Here is a 20980-nt window from a genome sequence, read left to right on the forward strand (position 1 = left end):
TTCTCTCAGAACGACATAAAAACCCCTCTGTAGCGGTAACTTAGACACTTAAACCCTAGAGCTGGTATGAAACAAATTTTCGTCGCCAAAGGCCCGTCCGATTTGGCAACGACGAATATTCGTCGCCAAAGTAGACATGTACAGTTATTGAAATTGTAGGCAATTAAGGTCATATAAATGATTTTTATTTGATATATTCTGGAAGAGCAATAACTATAGTACCGATTTACTGTTCTTACTTCGATTATTGTCTTCTTTGTTTAACGTAAAACATCGTTTTTTTTGGACAGCTGACCGTGAACGTAGTACGGGTCAACCACATTGTTGTGAAACTGTAAACAAGTGCCGGGTTTTGTGTTTGAGGTTACGAATCCAATAGTATTTGGTGTTGTTATTATTGTTTTTTTTAGCTTTCTTATGTTATAGTTTTAGTTGTTCAGTATGGGTGAAAACTTTAGAGACCGATCAAATGATCTTAGAGAGCTCGCAGGGTGGGATCTAGTGACGCTGATTGAAAAATGAAACTTTGTATATATTGTATATATGTAAATAAGGTAAGATTAAAATTTGTTATTTTATTTTATTTTTGTTTTAACTGTCATACTTATTATGTATAAGTATAAATGCAGTCAAGAGATTATGTTTACCCACGAACAATAATATTTATTTAGAAATGTACGCATTTTTGAAAATAAGTAAATATGGGTGCTTTTCATACAAAGCCCTGTAACATATACGTTTTGAGGTAAAAGTTACAATAATTAAAATTTTTTGGAATCAGGACAAAATTTCGAATAAGTTATACATTTACGGTTTTTGATGTAAAGCTTATTACTAAGCAGTTACACAACGGAATATTTACAAAAAAATTTCCAAAAAACATTTTTCTTATATTTTGTAAAAAAATAAAAATATGTTTCCATGGAAACAATAAGATATTGTTATTATAATGGTCTCCATATAGTTGTGAATACATTGGACATAATAATAGTTTATATTTGGACTAACAGTTTATGAAATGTGATACATTATAAGAAACGTCTGCGAGGCTGTTAAAATAGAGCCGCCAGTACAGAGTGACACCATTGCCAGTTCTAGGGTTAATAACCATTTTAAGTATTCACAATAACTATTTAGAGTATTCACAATCTGGATCAATAAATTAAAAAAAAATGGTGTGGAGGCTATGGTTGTATAAACTTTTTTGTATTGTAAACGAAGAGAGGGAGGTGTGAAGAACATTACAGAAAAAATATGGGATGTCAAAGAGGACTGTGAGCCAAGCACCTTGCAGAATGGTAGAGCGTGTACCAGATCATTATGGAGGCTCCCAATTATGGATTCTAAGCTGTGATCATTTACTCTTTTACAAACTGAAATATAATTGGTTTACTAATTTTCTTCAATAATAAAATTGTTATTTGACATTTATGATAAGTAGTAGATCCTCATATTGCTTAATTATTTCTCAAGTGTTATAGGCTATGCTTTGGTCTCAGGGTTATTTTGGATACTTCATTTTTTTAATTCCACTAGTTAGGTATCATTGGTCTTTGAGATCGATGTGGTGAAGGGGTTATCTTCATTAAAATGGCTTGTTTGTAAACTTTATTCAGATTGTGTTCATTCTGAAATTGCTTAGTTATTAAACTGCTATTTATATCAATTTTGAATTTAGAATGATATAACAAATAGTGATGTGTTTCAATTGTAGAATCACAAGCAAGCATTGATCAGCTCCTTACTAGAAGAGCGCCTGGCGTGTGTGGACCTGCGTGTTCAGATCAAGTTAGCACAGGCAGCTAAAGGTTGAGTTTGTTGTCTCCACAACTTGGACCTCCCCTGCCCCTCTATGCTCTCTACATGTAATCATTCAGTAGATTGCTGTTTTGTTAAACAATATTTTATCAAGTGTATGATCTGTTACCTTTTGTTAGGGAAAGCAAAATGTTTGTATTTCACTTATAAACAACATAACTAATGTAAATCAATGTTAGTTATTTTCAAAATGATGTAATTATTACTTTCATTGTGTAGTTAAGGTAGTTGTACAAATTTAAAAGAGTAAGATACTCTTAATAATTCCACCATGTCGTAAGTGAGATTTTAGAAAGTAATAAATGATTACTAAATGATAAGTTTACTTATTTTTGTGCATTTTAAAATTATTCTATAGTTTTGAAAAAATGTTTACTACAATACTGTTGGCCTGGAGAAAGGACATACCTGATCATGCATGAATGAGTTACCTATGGTGTGTCTCATGTATTGCAAGCACTAACTGTGCCTTGCTCATTAATATTTTGAGACTTACAAACCCTATTTACAATTTTTGTATGCAAAAACTATAAACTTAGTTGAAAAAATTTCTCTAATATCTTCTCCTAGCTCACCATGAGAAGGATATTAATAGATCTTGTTTATAATTGTTCACCAATTATCAAAATAAAGAATTTTTTCTTTTAAACTTATTTATTTTTATACATTTTAATTATTTACGTATAGTGGCATTGTTATTGTTCATGTGTTGTGTATATATATATATATATATATATTATTATATATACTTATTATTTATAAAACTGCTATATTAAATAATTTTTAATGTTATAAACACTTTTATTTTCCTTATTTGTTCTACTATTTGTTCTATAATTGATTTTGGTTGATTCCCATTGTTTTCTTTCTCAGGGTTCAAATGGTTGAATGTGCTGGTCTAAGAAATAAGTTTGTGTTATTTTATACCAAGAATTATATTAAATAAAGATTTTAAATATCTTTCAAAGAAATGGCCTGCATCCTGATGGAAGGTTGATGTTTGTGTATAAAAGTGGGAGTCCTGCTCTCGACGAACATGGGAAATTGTTTTACATAGAATCAAAACACGTGTTGTGGCCACTATGGGTATTCAAATAATTTAATGGAGTTTAACACCTACCATCAAGCATCAGCTGAACATGACATAATACCTTCTTATAAATAAAAGTGAATTGCTAAATTGTTACTAAGCACTAATCTCGGGAACGGCTGGACCAATTCAACTAATACTTTTTTTTTAATATTTGTTAAAGTCAAAGGAAAATTTTTTATAGAGAGAGAAAAATCTAACAGAGTTTCTCTATGAATTTAGTTACATTTTTTGAAATAGGTGAATATTTTAACTAGAAATAAAATAACCAAATACAATACAGCAGTTTGAGGTTCTATAAATAGTAAGTATGGCATGGAGTGAAATGGTAGTGAAATCGATCTACATTGACAATTATGAACTTTCTTCTTCAACTGATGATGAAATCAAAATCACGGATTATGTTTACTACAGAATAACTACAATTGGAAAACAAGAACAGTTTCAGTGACAGTTCTTAGCCTGAGTTGAATGATCAAGCTAGGCTAAGATATTTTTTCCCAATAATTTTTGATTCAGTGGAAAAAGTTATTGAGCAGGTATATTCAATAAGAAACATATTCTGTACCTCTCATTAAAATATATAAACAGTAATAGAATTTATGTACCATTTATTTGATTTAATTAGTTCAAAAATCTCTAAAAAACCTGAATTTTCTAGGCTTATATAGTAAAGAAAAATATCTTGGTCAATGGGTTAATATTACTTGTAGAACTAATCCTTCATTCTTTTTTATGAGATCAGAAGCAGTGGGGTCTGAATAAATTATACTGTATCTACTTCAGGGTGATCTTTCCGGAATTAGTAAACCCAATGTTATTTCAAAATCCAGGAGGAACTTGGATCTTATTATGTGGATCACCTGAATTTTCAACAAAAGTAGTGCTTGTCTGGTGCTTTATGGTTCACTGGTCTGAAGCCACCCAGAGCATGCCACCGTACAATAATAGAAATTATATAAAGAAAAGTATTAACAAATGCAAATCTGTTTGGCGTATTAGAGGAATAATATCCTGGTCAATAGTTCTGATACCCTTTATAATTGTTTTATAAATTTCATACATAAAATTAAACAAACAATAAAAACCTCTGTAAATAATGTTCCTTGCCATGAGTTTTTGCTACCTAGTGTGTCCACTCAGTCTTTTATATGGAAAATTATAACTCCAGTTGATGTTTTGATAGCCAGAAAAAAAATGAAAAAACTCTGACTGTCCTGACCTTTATGATATGTCAAACAATATATTAAAAAAGGTATTCTCTTGTGACTTGTATCAACCAGTTACTAAAAGAGGAAATGTTTCCAAGACAACTAAAATTTCCAGAATCTTCCCCATATATATTGGTCCAAAAGGTCAGCTGAGGAGCTATCATCCTATTTCTATAGCTCAACTTCAAAACTATACCACTCTGTGACACAGAAGCAAGAGCACTCAAACAACAGTTTCTTGAGGCAGAAGAAAAATATATATTGAGTGAAGAAGAAGAATTAAAAAAAAATTCCGTCCAATACAAAAGAACCTATGATTAAAAACTGAAATCTATCAGATACAATTTCAGTGCTCACCACATTAATAACTGCACACAAAAATCCAAAGCTATTTGGAACACTATTCACCATGAGAGAGACCTGAGAAAGACAGGATCAGCAGAAAATATAAATCATCCCTCCATAGCCTAAGAAACGCTATAAAATGTTTCAAACGTGTTTTAAAATGTTATAGATCCTGTGGACATCTGTATCCTGCAATTCCAAATACACCTCTGTTCAATCTCCATTTCTAGTACTTAAGCCGACTACACCCAAAGAACTAAACGAAGTCTTAAATGGCCTGAAAGTAAAACTATTCACTCGGTTATATGATATATCATCAAGAACTATGTCCTTCAAAGTGAGTTGATTCTCCCACTGATACATATCACTGATCTGCCCCTACATAGTGGAGAGTTTCCCCAAGAAAATAAAAAATCTCAAAAGTCATTCCACTGTACAAGAATGGAAACAAAAACTGTGTTGAAAACTATAGGCCAGTTTTGCTTATTTCAACTTTTCAAAGATTATTGAGAAAATTGTGCTGATAAGAATCTTTGAACATCTTAACATGGATGGCTTCCTCCCCAAGAAATCAACTCAGACAGCTCTTATAGATCTGGTAGAACATTTAGTGGTCAGCATGGATGAAGGCAAAAAAGTCATTGGTACATTTATGGCCATGACCTAATAACTTGATATACTGAGATTTCTTGGCCTTGGGGGAAATCCAACAAAGTGATTTAAAAGACTGTAGTGATCGTGAGTGGCTTGTGGAAATAAGACAAATGGTAAATGGTCATGAAATAGGGTTACATCTAGCCTCCCACTAGTAAAAAGAGGTATTCCACAAAGGGTTGGTTCTTGGACCGATCTCTTCAGCTTATACGCAAATGACCTACCACAAAATGTTGAGCCTTTCACCCAAACCGTTATGTATGCTGATGATTTGGTTTTGTTAGCAACGCATATATCTGTAGAAAATCTTGAATTAAATTCGTTTATAGCTGTAAACGTTGCCAGCTTATATATATATATATATATATATATATATATAATTTATGTATTTACATTAAAAAAGTCCAAGATATATAAAATCCTATAATGAAATTCGTTTACATAACACATGAACTAAAACTAATGCTGCGATTGGTTCCCCATCTCAGTAAAGCCTTCAATAGCCATATAGTGATATGGTTGAGGATTTATAATTCTCTGGAACCACTTATAAATAAATATCGACATAACATTTTATTAAACTTTTACACAGATTTTTAAACACTCCTTCTATAGCTTAGATGACTTTATAGAATTGAAAAATTTAATTTTAGATGTGTTTATGTGTAATGAAAACGGGTTGAGACTGCTCACTTTAGCTAGTTCAACAAATATGAAAATTATGTAGCACAATGTTCCCAAGGAAAAGAATTCACAAAGCTACATGGGTTTCTCCAGATGGGAAAACAAGCAACCAAATTGATCATGTATTGGTAGACAATAGACATTATAGCAGCATTACAAATGTTGCGCACAGTCAGAGGCGCAGAATTTGGTACAGACCACTATTTAGTCTTAATTAGCTTAAGACAAAGAATAAATGTGAATAAAAAGAGAACACCTAGGAAAGAACAATTAGCGTCTGACAAAATAACAATACCAGAAGTGCAGAGGGAATTTAAAATTAAATTGAGTAATAGATTCCAAATATTGGAAGATGAAAGCATAGAGACACAAATGACTGAGTCAGACAAGATTGGAAAACAATGGAAAAATTTACAAACTATAGTCACTGAAACAGTAAAGGAAGTGTGTGGCACAAAGGAAAATATGAAGAAGAATCCTTGGCTTACAGAGGAATGCAGGACAGCCGTAAACAAGAGAAGAGAAATAAAGCACAGGTGGTTAGCAAGCAGGAACAATGTGGATGAAGAAGGCAGAAGAATGACAGAACGACTTTGGACAGAATACTGTGAAGCTAACAGAAATACCAGAGTGGTACTTAGACGAGCGAAAAGAGACTTCCTAAACGGAAAACTTACCAAGGCTGAGAATGACAGAACAGCAAATAACGCAAGAGATTTTTTACAGAACAATCCGTTTTTTCAAACAAGGCGTCTCAGCAAAAAGCTATGGCATAAAAGACAAAAATGGACAGTTAGTGATGGACAAAGAATCAGGGGTTAAAGTGTGGAAAGACTACTTTGAAGAACTCCTGAATTGTGACCACTGTACAAACAGAAGCGTTGACGATGAATTAAATTACCAACATGTACAACCGGAGGTGATGCCACCCTCTACGCAAGAAGTAGAAGACGCGGTAGCGAAGCTTAAATGCAATAAGGCTCCTGGTGAAGACGGAATTACAAGTGAGATTATTAAAAGTGGAGGAAAATTCCTGATAAAAGAAATACATAAACTTATTACAAAAGTATGGGAAGAGGAAAATTATACCGGAGGTATGGAGAGAAGCAGTGGTAATTCCTCTGCACAAAAAGGGGGATAAACAATTATGTTCTAATTATAGAGGAATATCTCTTTTGAACACCGTCTACAAGATATTTTCAAAAATTATTACTATCAAGATTAAGTCCTTATACTGAAGCAATAATTGATGAACAGCAATCAGGATTTATGAAAGGCAGGTCCACAATAGATCAAATTTTCCTACTTAAACAGGCAATTTCAAAATATTATGAGTTCAACAAAGGCTTCTATGGAATTTTTATAGACTTCAAGAAAGCTTATGACAGCATAGATAGGAATGCTCTATTCAAGAAGATGGAAAAACATGGAATCCCGCAAAAACTGATAAGACTGTCAAAAATGTGTATAAGTGACTCAAAGGCCAAAATAAGAATAGATGGAGAAATGTCGGAAAACTTCCTTATCAACACTGGAGTAAGACAGGGAGATGGGATTTCTCCCACTCTCTTCAACCTGGCTGTGGAAGAGGCATTACAAAAAGTTTAAAAGACTACAAAGAGGGGTTAAATTAGGAGTGGACCTGAACATAATGGCATTTGCGGATGATGTAGTGATCTTGTCAGAAAGTTTGGATGACCTCTCCACACTAACAAAAAGTTTTATTAAAGAATGTCAAACAGTAGGCTTAGAGCTAAATGAAGATAAAACTAAAATTATTCATTTTGGAAGACATGCTGGAAATGTCTGAGAACAAACTTAAGCATTGACAACTACTCGATTGACTGTGTAGAAAGTTTTAAATATTTGGGTGTAACAATAAACAGCAAAAACGTGGAGGATATAGAGATACAAAGCAAATTAGCTAATGCAAATAGGTGTCTTGGGGCGTGTACAAGACTCTTTACGTCAAGATTGTTGTCACAATGCTCCAAAATAAGAATTTATAAAACAAATCATTCAACCAGTCCTAATGTATGGAAGTGAAACATGGACATTAACGAAGAAAAATGAGGGGCGGTTGATTGTTTTTGAGAATAAAGTTCTCCGAAAAATATTTGAACCAATATGTGATGAAGGGGTGTGGCGAATAAGAAAAAATAGAGAATTACGCAATGTATACCAAGATCCTGATATTGTGGCTTTGGTGAAGGCAAAGAGAATTAGAATTAGCTGGCTAGGACATGTACATCGGAGACAGGAGGGCACAAGGTTTAAAAGAGGTCTACCAGGCGTACCGGTACCGACAGGAAGGCGCCCTTTGGGTAGGCCAAAGATAAGATGGTGCGATCAAGTGGTCGAAGATGTGACCCGGTGTGGAGGGTCTGTGGATCTGGCGGAAGACAGGGTGGCGTGGAAGAGGCTCATAGACGAGGCAAAGAATCGACTGAGATTTGTTATGCCACGGCAGTAAGTAAGTAAGTGTTTATGTGTGCATGTGTATGTATGTGTCTTTATGTGTTTATGTATGTATTGATATATGTGTATATAAATAATGTTTTGTAATTAATTGTTTTATTCATACAGGGTGAGGCATACTACCCGTACAGTACGTATAGCGGCCAAACCAAACGAGGTAGATTATTCGTAACAACTTAAACCCCCCTATTTCCACCCCAAAGAATTTGGAGAAATTATTTTTAAATCTCCTAAAACTAAAACTCCCCAAAAGGGTAGTTTTTGGGGGGTAAGAGTGGTTTTTGGAAAATTTTCAAATGTAAAGGTATGTTGAGTTATACTCATTTTAAAGGTATTTCTTCACTGATTATTTTTTATGCAAAAAAGTTTGAACCTATCTTGCTGCTTGTGTACAGGGTACACCAAAACGTTAAAAAAATCAGGTGTTTGTTGGTAAATTTATTACAACTACCTGCACAAATGCAGAGACGAAATTTTTATTCAAACTAATGATGAGACGGTTTATCGAAAAAATATCAAATGCCACCCTACCACAAAATTTACACATTTTAAAAATACATAGAATTTTGAAATGCTTAACATCCCCAATCTAAAAAAAATCAAATAGCAACCTAGGTTGTGTTGTACATAATTAGAAAGGTCTTTAAAAAAATACACATTTTCTACATTTAAAAGTTTGTCTCTATCTCTAATGGTTTCAAAACTGTAGTACAAAAAATAGATTTTTTAATAAATAATTGAGTATTTGCATTTGTTGTTTATTTTATTCCATAAATTCAAATACAACACCTTATTAAACACGTTTTGTGTCAAAAACATTAGTTAGCAAAGCTTTGACTTACCGAAAACCTGGATACTAATAGGCAACAGTTTTTCTTATACACGTTTAAGATATAAGTATAAAAAGAAACCAAAGAATTTAAACATATTGAAGAATATTTTTATTAAACTTGTCAAACACTCAGTATTTTAAATTCTAAAAAATAATTGAGTAAGGGGAAAATGTAAAGTGTTTTGTATTAATGTGCATTAATTATCTCTTTTAAGTAAAACATATTCCCAAAATTCTATGACTAAAAATAAGGAGTCATAAGGTCCTCAACAGTGTTTGAGGTTTAATACTGTAATTTATATGGCTAAAGTCAAGATGGTTACTAGTACAGCTGGATCTTATGGATTTGACTTATTAAATGGGTAAATATAACTCCATTGTTATGTGGATTATTCTATAAGGCCTTTGATTCAATGGACCATGAGATGCTTTTAGCGAAGATGAGCTATTATGGCTTTTGATTTGAGCGTAGTCAATTGGATAAGGTCATACTTAGACTCCAGGCTGCAGGTGACGTGTAAAGGGAGTGAAACGTCAACCCCGCTTGTGAAGTATCGAGGCATTCCTCAAGGTAGTTGCCTAGGGCACCTATTCTGTTCAATATGTTACACAGCCGATATGCCGAGCTGTGTGCAAAATTGCACAGTTCATTTTGTATGTGACGACTCGCAGCTGCACTTGTCTTATGAGCCATCGCAGATGGTGTCAGCCATTGATATGATCAATGTACCGACCTTGAAAAAATTTTGGGGTGGTCAATGGCGGAATGGGCTGAAACTAAACATAGGCAAGTGCACTGTGTTGCATACAGCGCCACACAACATTGTGCAGTCCCTCAGTGAAAGAGGAGTGATGGTGAGGCTTGATGGCCAGAGTTTGGCTTGTATTTGATAGGGCGAGGACTCTTGGCGTTGTGCTAGACAGCGGCCTCACGTTCTCTGACCATGTCACGCATGCCTGTCAACGAGCACTCGGTAGACTGAGGGGACTCTACAGATTTAGAGATCTTGTACCTGAGTCTGCGAAACTATGTATCATGCAGTCACTAGTCCTGTCTGTTTTCGCCCTACTGTTTCCCAGCCTACGGGGAATAGCATCTCTGGAGAAGATATGCATCGCATTCAAAAGTTATTTAAAAACTCTGCAATCTGTTTCATTTTTTAAATTTGAAACGATTTGAGCATGTCTCTCCTTACAGAGATGCCTCTGGGATGATGTCGTAGGTAGAGACCGTCTGCAGGGTCATGACGTGCTGCATGGTCCACAAGGGCTCTTGTTAATTAGGAGCCTCAGTACCTTAGTGAGAAGCTCTCATTTCGGGATGAGGTCTCTCAGCGCAGAACCCGTCATGGGGAATCTTTTCACTTTCCCAAAGTTAGGTTGGAGTTGGGAAGGAGGAGCTTCTCTTATTTCGGCCCGAAATTGTACAACGACCTCCACCAAACGTGATGAAACAATGTTCAATAAGCTACATTTAAGAATAAGATAAGGCAGAATTTGCTTAATGTATAGATTTTCTTTATTTATTTGTATTTCATTTTCATGTATATGTTGTATTTGACGATAGTTGTTCTGAAATAAGCAGTTGTTCTGTATGTAACTGAGAAACGCTTGATGAAAATAAAGACAACATTATTATTATTATTAAAATCGTGTCATTATTTGTTCATCTGTGTGATTTGTTTGTCTATGAATCTTTATAGAAAGGTCCCATAAACTTGAAACTTGGTGCATCGGTTCCTCTTGGTTCAAGGAATAACGCTATTAATTTTTAGGGTCTAAAAGTAAAAGAGCAGTACGTCCGTCTGTCTGACTGCCTGTGCGCTACCTCTTTCATTACATTATGTTTGGTTCTGTGGTACTCTGTTATATCAGTTTATTTTCCTAAATATTAGCTACTATATATAACAGCAACTATATTTGCAGCAAATTCTGAAATGTCAGTAGTACAAGTGTTACTTTAGTTTTAAATAAAAAAATCTTCTATAACTTGCAAAGTCTTATTTAGTATTTTTCCTGAAGTATGAAAATATTTACTTGTTTTCTGTTGTTGTTGTTTGTTGAATTTTTGCTTGTTCTGTTATATTCAGCAGATCACTTAAAGTTTCTTAATTTAAATGTTTTAGTAGTTTGATGACATACAATGTATAATATTATGTGCTTTGTAACTTTACATTGGAATGAGTGTAGGGATGCTCTAAATTAATTAATTAATTTTTGGGTAAGTGCTCAAATTTGTGAGTGATCAGTCTGAAAAGTGCAAGCAAGACTGTACAAAGTGTGTTTAAAACAAATTCTAAAAATGTTTTGTGTCCAGAACCATCTTAGATAACTACATTTTTCTCAGCCATCAATCCTTTACACACTATTATATCCAAATAAGAGAAATCTGTCCTACTATTAAAAAATAATGATATTAGGAGCTATTGTGCAAGTGAGACTATAGCCTTGAGTATAATGCGTATTTGGATCACTAAACATTTTGTAATTATTATTTTGGCAGGGTGTACACATCAGTCTGCCAAGTGTGTACTAGACTTTGAGCCTATTTTAACCTTTTACTTTGTGATACTGGGAAGGTTATTTATTTTTCAAATTATACACAGTGTTTAAAAAAAAATATATTTACACTTATATGGGTATATATGTCACTATACAAATTCAAATTATTGTGGTATTACATGAAAGAAAAAAATCATATGTAGTATGAATTTCCATGTACATTACTTTTTAAAATTATTTTGAATTACTTTGGCCTAGTGAAAATATATTCTTCAATAAATATATGTCAAATATCAATGTATGTGTTGTTATTAAATAATATAAACGTATGTTATTCCATTCATAATCGAATTTTAAACTTGGATTTACGAGTATTAATTACGACATACAGAACTGTCAACCAGTCTTAAATGTAGGCATGTGTAAAGTTTAGAACCATTTTAAAGTATTGATGAGATAGAAAACAATAATAATAAAAAACACAATTTGTGATAATCACTAAAAAATAGTGGATATTACATTTTTTTAATGTATTTTAATGTTGGATGCTAAAATAAAGTAATAATCACTAACAACTATTTTACTAAAAAGATCATTGACAGTAGTGAGATGTAAAAAATTATGTATCACAAGGAGATTCTTTAATCAATGATTTATTCCGCAGAGGTTACCATTTCAATAAACAGTAAAACATATTTTTTTATGAAGTAACTTATGTCAGATTGTAAGTCATTGATTAGTTCTAAATTGTCATGTAATAAGTAGAACCATAAAAATTAGTAAGTTCAGTTGGAATTTTCCCAACTTATATACTATTACTATTTTAACATTATATTTAAACTAATAATAAAAAAGGGTTCATTAATATTAAGTTTTTCTTTATCTATTTAACAATAATGTAATTGAGTGGTTTTAATAACGTTAATACCCAGGTCAAAATTAATTAATTTTATAATTTTAGACTTTAGTAAATATTCAAAGTTTGTCTAAGCATTTAATTTTATATATTTTGATAGTTTTGTGCAGAACATTGATTTTTTTACAAATTAGTGTAAACAAATTATGAACGTGTTCTTCGACCCAAAAAACTTGTTGATTCCTATCTTCCCTCAGGTCGTTTCACTTTCCAAAACTTCATGCCTACTAACTGCTCAGACAATAACGGAGACTCGGTTGCTCCTCTTTTCTGGCGTTGTAGTGCTCCCGGTCCTCGGGCTGGCAGTTTAGAGCACTGTAATCTATTGGGGAAGCAGCACACTCTTGGTGGCCACACAGCCAAACAAGTACTGCCCTGGACCGTTCGGGGTGACGACCCAGTAGGAAGTTGGTGAAGGCCAGACGATACACAGCGTAGCTCACAGGGTGAGTCTCCATTCTGCTCACAGGGCATTTCATATGGTATTAGATTATCTACATTTTTATCCTGAGAAGGAATGCATTTTTAAAATCAGGAAAAGTGTTATATCAGAATTTCTAAAAATTCTCATGTTCAACTTACAGATGTTAATGCTTTGTAAGCTTCATCCAGAATCTCCCCAACTCTCTGTGTTGTAAATCCCAACATTGATGAATAGAAAGAACTCAAACTCATCCCTAGAAATGGTTTCCGGATCCTGTAAAATCCGATTTTTGGTGAAAGTCATTAAACAGTAGAAATAAACGAAAAAAAAAGGACAATATTGATATAAAAAAAAAAAAACGTTTGAACATATAGTCTATTTAACACAAAAACAAAATTCTAGAGCTTTTGTATATTTTAAATCCCAAGATGAAATCATAGCTGTAGTGTCGCAATACTTGCAGACTATTAATATTTTGTTTGTTAAACAGTTTAGCAATAATGTTTTCATTACTTTACAAATATTTTTGGATTTTTCATTACTTCTATTCACAGATGTTTTAGATTATCAACAATGTTGTTCAAAAGGTGCTACTGTATAGCTTTTGTGTCAACTTACCACTTTTGTTGATAGCCTGGAAAAAAAGTTTTGGGTAGATACTGCAACCAGACAGGGAAGTCTGACAGGCTATGAGTGGTAGAACATAGTTTGCTCCAACAATGAAAACCATTCCTCTAGTCCAATATATTGTTTCCACAAGGCTACCTTGGTTGGTTCTTCGTCTGCCCAATGTAACAAATATGAAATTAAGTTATTAAATTAGTAGTTTACAATGTGTGTAGAGTAGGTAAATATTCCTCAAGCCAATAGTGTAGCCCAGGAAAAATTTTGGGAGGTCCAGACAACTGATATTTTCCCGTGGTGGACAGAGAGCAAGACCCCATTTTGTTCCTTAAAAAGTTCTTTACCCATTTCATTGTTGAGAACGATCTTTCAGCAGTACATGGCAGTAATACTGAATTATTTAAATTAATAATAATAGTTTAATAAAAAAGTAATTTAAAAAATGAAAATTTGGGGGGAGTACCTTTGCTGGGCTACGTCCCTTGCCTCAAGCTTTCATATGGAACTTTTATGTACCCACCTCCGACTGAAGAGGTGCTGCTCATGAATGTTGTCACAAAAACCGTGCTGTACTTGAAACCATGACATGGAACTCAGGACTGTTTGTTGACCAATCGGCAAATCTCTCAATCTCTGCAAAGTTTCAGAAAGTTCAAGAATTCTCTTTTTTGCCGATTCTGTAAGAACTGATAAAAAATCCAGCTGCTTCAAACCTCATTATACTGTAGAATAGAAATAATGGTAATATCCTGTCTCTACACTAACAAGAGATGTCAAAAGCTTGCTGTGTCAAAATAAAGGCATTTGCCTTTGTGTCGTTGATACATTATTATTTCCTTTGTAACATAATTTTGTGCCGTATTATGGGTAATAACATTTGTCATATTAACAATTGTTTCTGTTTTATATCGCTGACGTTGTGTAAACAAATGTTTCTGCTGCTTATTCAACAGCAAGAATAACTGTTGACTCATAGTGCATACAATACATATTATGTTTGGCAACCACTTAGGTAATACATTTGTGCCTTCCATTAGAGAATCAATATCTCAATACGGACAAAGGAAAGTAAATAAGTATCTTGTTAGGATCCGATTTTATGTTTCTCTTAAAAACTATCATGGATAACACTTCTGAAAATTGCTTATGTAAAATTTCGTCAAATCATATACATGCATCAATTAGCTGGAAAATTTCTTCAGAGCTAAGAATTAACTCATTTAAAAATAAAATTGTAATCCTTTATCAGATAAAACTTAATAAAAAGCTTTTCTATTTCGTTAAAAATGCCTAATGTTTGCGTTGTGTCCACTTCTGCTTTTCACATGCCATTTTGTTATTACCATGTTATTATCTAAGATTGTTTTCTGGTGGTCTGGCCTCTGGTCTGAGTGGTTTAGAGGAATGGGTCTCTAAACTGGCTCAGTAATTTGGAATTTAGCTTTGTGACGGGAGATTTTAATATTATTTTTAATTTATGACTCAAGAACTTTGTTCTTATGTACTTTTTAATAATTGTAATTTTTAATTTATTTATTTATGGATAGCTGCCTTTGTCCCCCATACGATATATATATATATTAAAATCTAAGAAGCGTCTAATTATTCAAATTTATCCATTTATCAGCCTTATAAGACTCATATTACCTTCTTTAATAAATGTTTGAACACTTAAATATATCTTTGGTTAAACATATAGAAAGTAACACAGCCCTTAGTTACTTTCTACTGTTATTATAGGGTACACACTTAAGTTATACATAGTTTATTTGCTTGTGTGTACTTCACTATTTATAAAATAAGGAACTCGTATCCTACAGTTCATGCTTGTTAATATTTTTCATTATCAGCTGACAATGATTTAAAGGCCTTGTGGTGCACAACTACGTGTAGTATATATACTTTTCAATGCTATAAAATTTGCTACATGATGCTAAAAGCTCACTCATCTTTCTGGAATGTTACCATTAATTAACCAGAAGGTTAAGCGGTTAAAACAGATGCACTTTTTGGTTAAAAAATTGTATCTTTATCACAAAAAAATATTCTCTTGGTTTATATTGATTAAGAATTATATGTGTGTGTTTTTATATTATCAAAAATACGCATTAGTTTTATGAGGCCTGGTTTCAAACGCCGCTACACATACACAGTGCAAACTGTAGTTTTTCATACATATAAAACTCATAATGGGAGCAACACAAGGAAAGTAGATAAAAAAAGGAGCTTTCTTTAAGAGGCAAAAAAGAAACAAACATGTGAACTACTCACCAGGAGAGTTTTAAGTCATAGTAAGTAAGGTTTTCATTAAAAGCTTGATTACGGAAATCTTGTTTTTTTTTTAACTCAGGTAAAATTTTTCCTTCTAAACCAGTTATTTCAAAAGGTTAGAAATTTATTTTCTGAACGTTGGTTACTAAGGTGTATGTATTACTATTTTTTTGTAAAAAAATGAAAGATTAGAAATACAATTTAAAACAGATTTTATAAAAAGAATCATAAACTTATTAAATTTGTAATATATTTTTTTAAAAACTAATAGATGCGTCATATAAACCTACAATGTGTTGAAAATTTCAAAACAATTGATGGAATCGTTTTAAGAAAGTGATTGGATCCTAATTAAGTGGTGAATTTCCCATTTCAATAGGATTGATCTCAAAAAGTTCATCTCTCCCCCCCCTTAATATATTTCAGAATAAAAATAATATTTATTACCTCAGAGAAGTTCTCGAAATCTTGTTCGGGATATCAAATCATCATGATCATTGTCAAGTAAATGAGAAAAGAAGTGGACCAAGCTTCTCCTTCTGCGTAGAGGACAAGTTGTTTGGTCACAGCTGCAGTTTCATCTCCCAATCAGCATCAAAGTTTCTCATCTTCGCTTGGGGTATCTTTTGATGTATGAGGCTTGAAATGACAATAATAGCAGATATATTAATAATTGAACAATTATACAAAATAAATAAATATATTATTATACACAAATACAAATATTAACAAGTAAATACAAAAAAAATTAAAATCTACATTTGAAAATTCTAGGATATTAATATCCTTTTTTTTTTTTTATATCTAATGCTGTTTTTTACACTCAAAACAATGTGGTAAATCAGTAAAAAACTATTTATCAGAGCATGGACAACTGTTTATAATTCTGTTTTATAAGTTTATAAAGTTACAAAAATGCTTAAGAGCACTAACAGTTTAATTTTTGTATTTAAAAAAAATCAGAAAAAAAAACTGTTTCATGCTTGAGCATAAAAAAGTCCTAAAATTGTGCAATATTTGTAAATAAATCACACAAAACTGGATGAGGAGAGGATTACTACCCCGAAAATTTGAAGATTACTATTATGATTAATGGTTTGCAACTGATGTTTTTTTCCAAATGGGAATACACCGGAAAATAATCATTTATTTACTTTAGAAGTTCCACTATCACCTTACCCTAAAATAAAAGTAGTTTGTACTCACCCCAGACATGAACACTCCAGTTATGGGGGGTTGTCTGTGGGAGTTGCCCTTGATGCTGGACTGTCTGACGAGTTGCCAGTGGCTGCAGCAACCATCATTTCGACATTGCCTTCTGGCAAAGTCCTCCATCGCTTCAGCAAGCTCCTTTGTCCTGTCCTTGGTGCGATCACAGGCTTGTCTCCAGGTAGAGATGACACTTGCGGGGCACTCTCGTGCTGTCACTCACTAAAACATCATCATATCGATAACACATTATTAAAATAAATAATCAATAATAACAAATCAAACTATGTATGTATTTTAAACTTACTCTGTATGAAGGATGTGCATGATGAGTGTAGTAAATGAAGAGGTAAAATCTGTTCTTTGCAAAATGATTACAGCTGACATATAGAGCTAACGGTATTATAGAGAAAAACTATATAGCTATCTATATCACATAATTTGAAAAAATCCTTGAAATAAAGTAATTCTACGTAACACAGCATTGACATACGCTGTACAAATATATTTTTCATCATAATAAATCAAAGAAAAGTTGTTTACAGCTAATTTTAGTGCAAAAAACGGCTCATCCAATTATATATTTTATAGTAACCTCTCTTCAATGACAATGATTCTCCACATGTACATGTGAATTAATTATTCAGTCTCATCAGAACAGCCCCTGATATTTAAACCCTTGCAAGATCTTACTTCGGACCCCTCACCATATTTGCTACTCCTAGTTCACCCACACATTTCATTTTTATGAGTCCTCATCGATTTTCTCTGTTTATATATGTTATATACATTGTACGGTAACATTTGTTACAACTCTTACCAGATTAACCAAAACAAAATGCAGTCATCTTTTTATGAAATTAATTTTTTTAATAAGTTACCATTTAAATGCTAGATCTGTATCTTTAGTCAAATTTAAAACAGTTTTGAAGTATTGGTTAAAAGTTAATATATTTTATTGTGTTGATGAATTCTTAAATTGTAATACCACAATAATTTTTTAAATTTTGTCTCTCAATGTATTTATTTATTCAGTTTTAATATTGTTGAGTTTTAAAATTTTATCCATGTTAAATGTGTTAATAGTTATTTATTATTGTTAATTTATATAGATCTGTTGGTTGTTTGGTTATTGTTGTTATTAATTAATTATATATATCTATATATTTACTGGTAGGCTGGATTGAGTAGGTAGAATCTGAATTGTTTATTTTAGTTTTAGTTTAGAATATTTTAGTAACTTGACGAAGTCTATTGCACTATTGAATGTGTTTAAAGACCAATAAAGGATCTTGAATCTTGAATCATATCTTACCTTGACTGGCAGTATCAGCTTCCGCTTCCTGCGAACACAAGCTACTTCTCTTGACTGCTTCTATTGCTGCACTCAGTTTCCGCTGGGGCACACCACTGTCGCTTACCGATTCTCTGATGAAACTAACTCTTCGACTCAAAGGTAGACTCTTTATCTTTTTTGACTGTAGAGTCACTTTTGTTGTGGGTATTTTCATGTTTAGACTCATTCTCTTTGTTTTCAGCAATACTATTTGAGTTTGAGTTTTCCATAATCCTCCTAAAGTAAAACTTATTGAGGCGAAGTAGAAAATTTAGCTGAGTATAATTTTTTAAAATACTTTTTAATATTCCTAAGTTACCGCATGAAGTGTAAAATATAGATACACCAAATTGCAACTCAGTTCAAAAAAACTCAAACAGTAGAAAAATGTCAAAAAATAAAAATATAATATCAAAAGTTAAAATATATATAGATTAAAATTACAAACTAAATTTAAAAGTGAAAATTTCTTGTCCGGCTACATTTAATTCAAGAAATTCTTAATTGAGTAGAACCTCCTTATATCAGGTGCTTTCGGAGTCTTCACATTAAAAAAGTCACAGCATATTAATTAGCAGTTCCGACGCGATCGCCAGACCCGACTTTTGGGTATTCACCGCCAGACCCAGTCAGGTCAATGGATACTTTGAGGCAAATTCACTCTATCACACACGTGACGTAATCGCTTACTGTGTGTAAATCCGTCCACTTAAAAATACTTAGCAAATTAAATTTTTCAAACATTACTTCAAATGTGTACAGAGACGTGAATATCATTGTATTTAGGTGTTTTAAAATTAACTTTACTTAACGAACATTTATATATTAAGGCCAACAAGTAAATGTATGTCGTGTTTCAAAGCAAGAAATATTGTTATTGTACAAGCTATGAACGGCAGAACCCTACATAGAAGGCCATAGAAAAGGTTAAAACAATCCTAACCTCAACAAATCATTGTTTTAATACTAAACTTGGCAAGATGACGTATAAAATAGAGGCCGTCATCGACTGCAATCAATATGAAAGTGCCAACATCTAAGATTGATTATCATACAGATGGATAACAATCAATCAATCACAGCCTATCGCTATCAATCTGCACTATTAAACATTCCATTGAGCTACTGTAATTCTTCTATTATTTCAGACCATTTAGTTAGATTACTTGGATCGTACTTTAAGAAATCAATTAACAAATTTGACAAACAGTTAAATTTTATTTTATGGGCGGCCCGTATTGAAACAATGTTGAGTTTTACTCCATAAGAATAATGTTAAACCTCAAACACATCTAAGGTCTTATAGAGTTATGGGAGGTGTCCATTTTAAAACCATAAAAATATGCATCCAAACGTATTTATAACATTTATAGGTACTTGTTAAATTTACGAACGATGACAAAGAAAAGTTAGATATTTTTTTATAAATAGCCAATAAAAATTACAAAATGACTAAGAGCTTAGTTGCGTATCATTGATATTTCTAAAATAAGGCATCTTCCATAATTCTAATATTAAACATAAGGGCGTAAAGGTGAGGTGATCATTGTCCGATTTAACATCGTTCTTATCAGATTAAAATAAAGATGGCTGCCGATACAATAGGCTCTTGAGATGTGTTTACTGCTAGAGAAGTAACATATAACTTCATACAACCTTTTTTGTTTCTAGATCTTCAATTGAGTTACTTGAGAAAATAGCTACAATATATTTTGCATTAGAGAGTTTAGCTGATGAGAGGCAATGACATATCCATACCGTTGTTATAAAAGTGATAACATAGCTCCCAAAATCGATCCTTGAGAAATTCCGAAGCCTTGTTTTCAAAGCAGACTGGTAACGTTGTGTCGATCTAAACGCATTTTCTCGATACTTTTTGTAAAAAAAAGTTTACCTGAAATGATGTATGCATTGAAAAAAGTGACAGTCATAAATGTATCAACTCTTTCTGTGTCTGCAATGTGCTTGTACGGTTTTTAACGATACTTTAAAATTTATGTACACAAATCAAAAATAAAATTAAACTAAACAAGTAAAGTCTTGGCAATTTTTGTATTTGTATGGTTTACATTAACTACACGTGGAAAGTGAAATATAAACTTAAGTAATTCGTAAGCATTTATTTTAAAAGTTAATCGGCCACCATAATAGTTTTAAACAATGAATAACGTTTTGGAACGTTGAGACGTGAATCTAATAGACCCAAATTGATCATTATGACACCATTGCACGTAAGATACCAATAAAAGTATCATAGAACGAATAGTTCGTATTATGGGAGTTTGCACTCTTAGTTTTGTAACCTAAGGTGTGTACGAATAGATGGAAAATATGAATGCACGGCCAGAGTTAAAACAAAGAGGTGGGGTGCCAGTGTCGGTAATCGCTCTCGAGAATATTGAATGTCACAGGTTGTCTCGGCTTACATCGATCGTTTAATCGATGCTTTCAATCGCATTCAGTAGACATCTCCAGTCTGTCACGATTTCATGAATAATTAATTGTTCGACACATGACGAAAAATGCACTGGTACCCATAAGTTCCAGTACAACGCAAGTTATCTTAGAACATTTAAAAGAACAAAA

General features: G+C 32.6%; 1 protein-coding gene across 2 annotated transcripts in view; it reads left to right on the forward strand.

The window, feature by feature from the left end:
- LOC124352862 (ralA-binding protein 1-like) overlaps nt 1-2135 on the forward strand; it is a 29913-nt gene extending 27778 nt beyond the window's left edge. For both annotated transcript variants that reach the window (XM_046802574.1, XM_046802575.1), the window contains exon 12: nt 1715-2135. The gene's annotated coding sequence lies outside the window, so the exon portion shown is untranslated. The remainder of the gene's footprint in view (nt 1-1714) is intronic.
- Nucleotides 2136-20980: the final 18845 nt, after the last annotated feature.

Source organism: Homalodisca vitripennis, chromosome 1 (assembly GCF_021130785.1).
Source record: "Homalodisca vitripennis isolate AUS2020 chromosome 1, UT_GWSS_2.1, whole genome shotgun sequence".
Classification (NCBI taxonomy): domain Eukaryota; kingdom Metazoa; phylum Arthropoda; class Insecta; order Hemiptera; family Cicadellidae; genus Homalodisca; species Homalodisca vitripennis.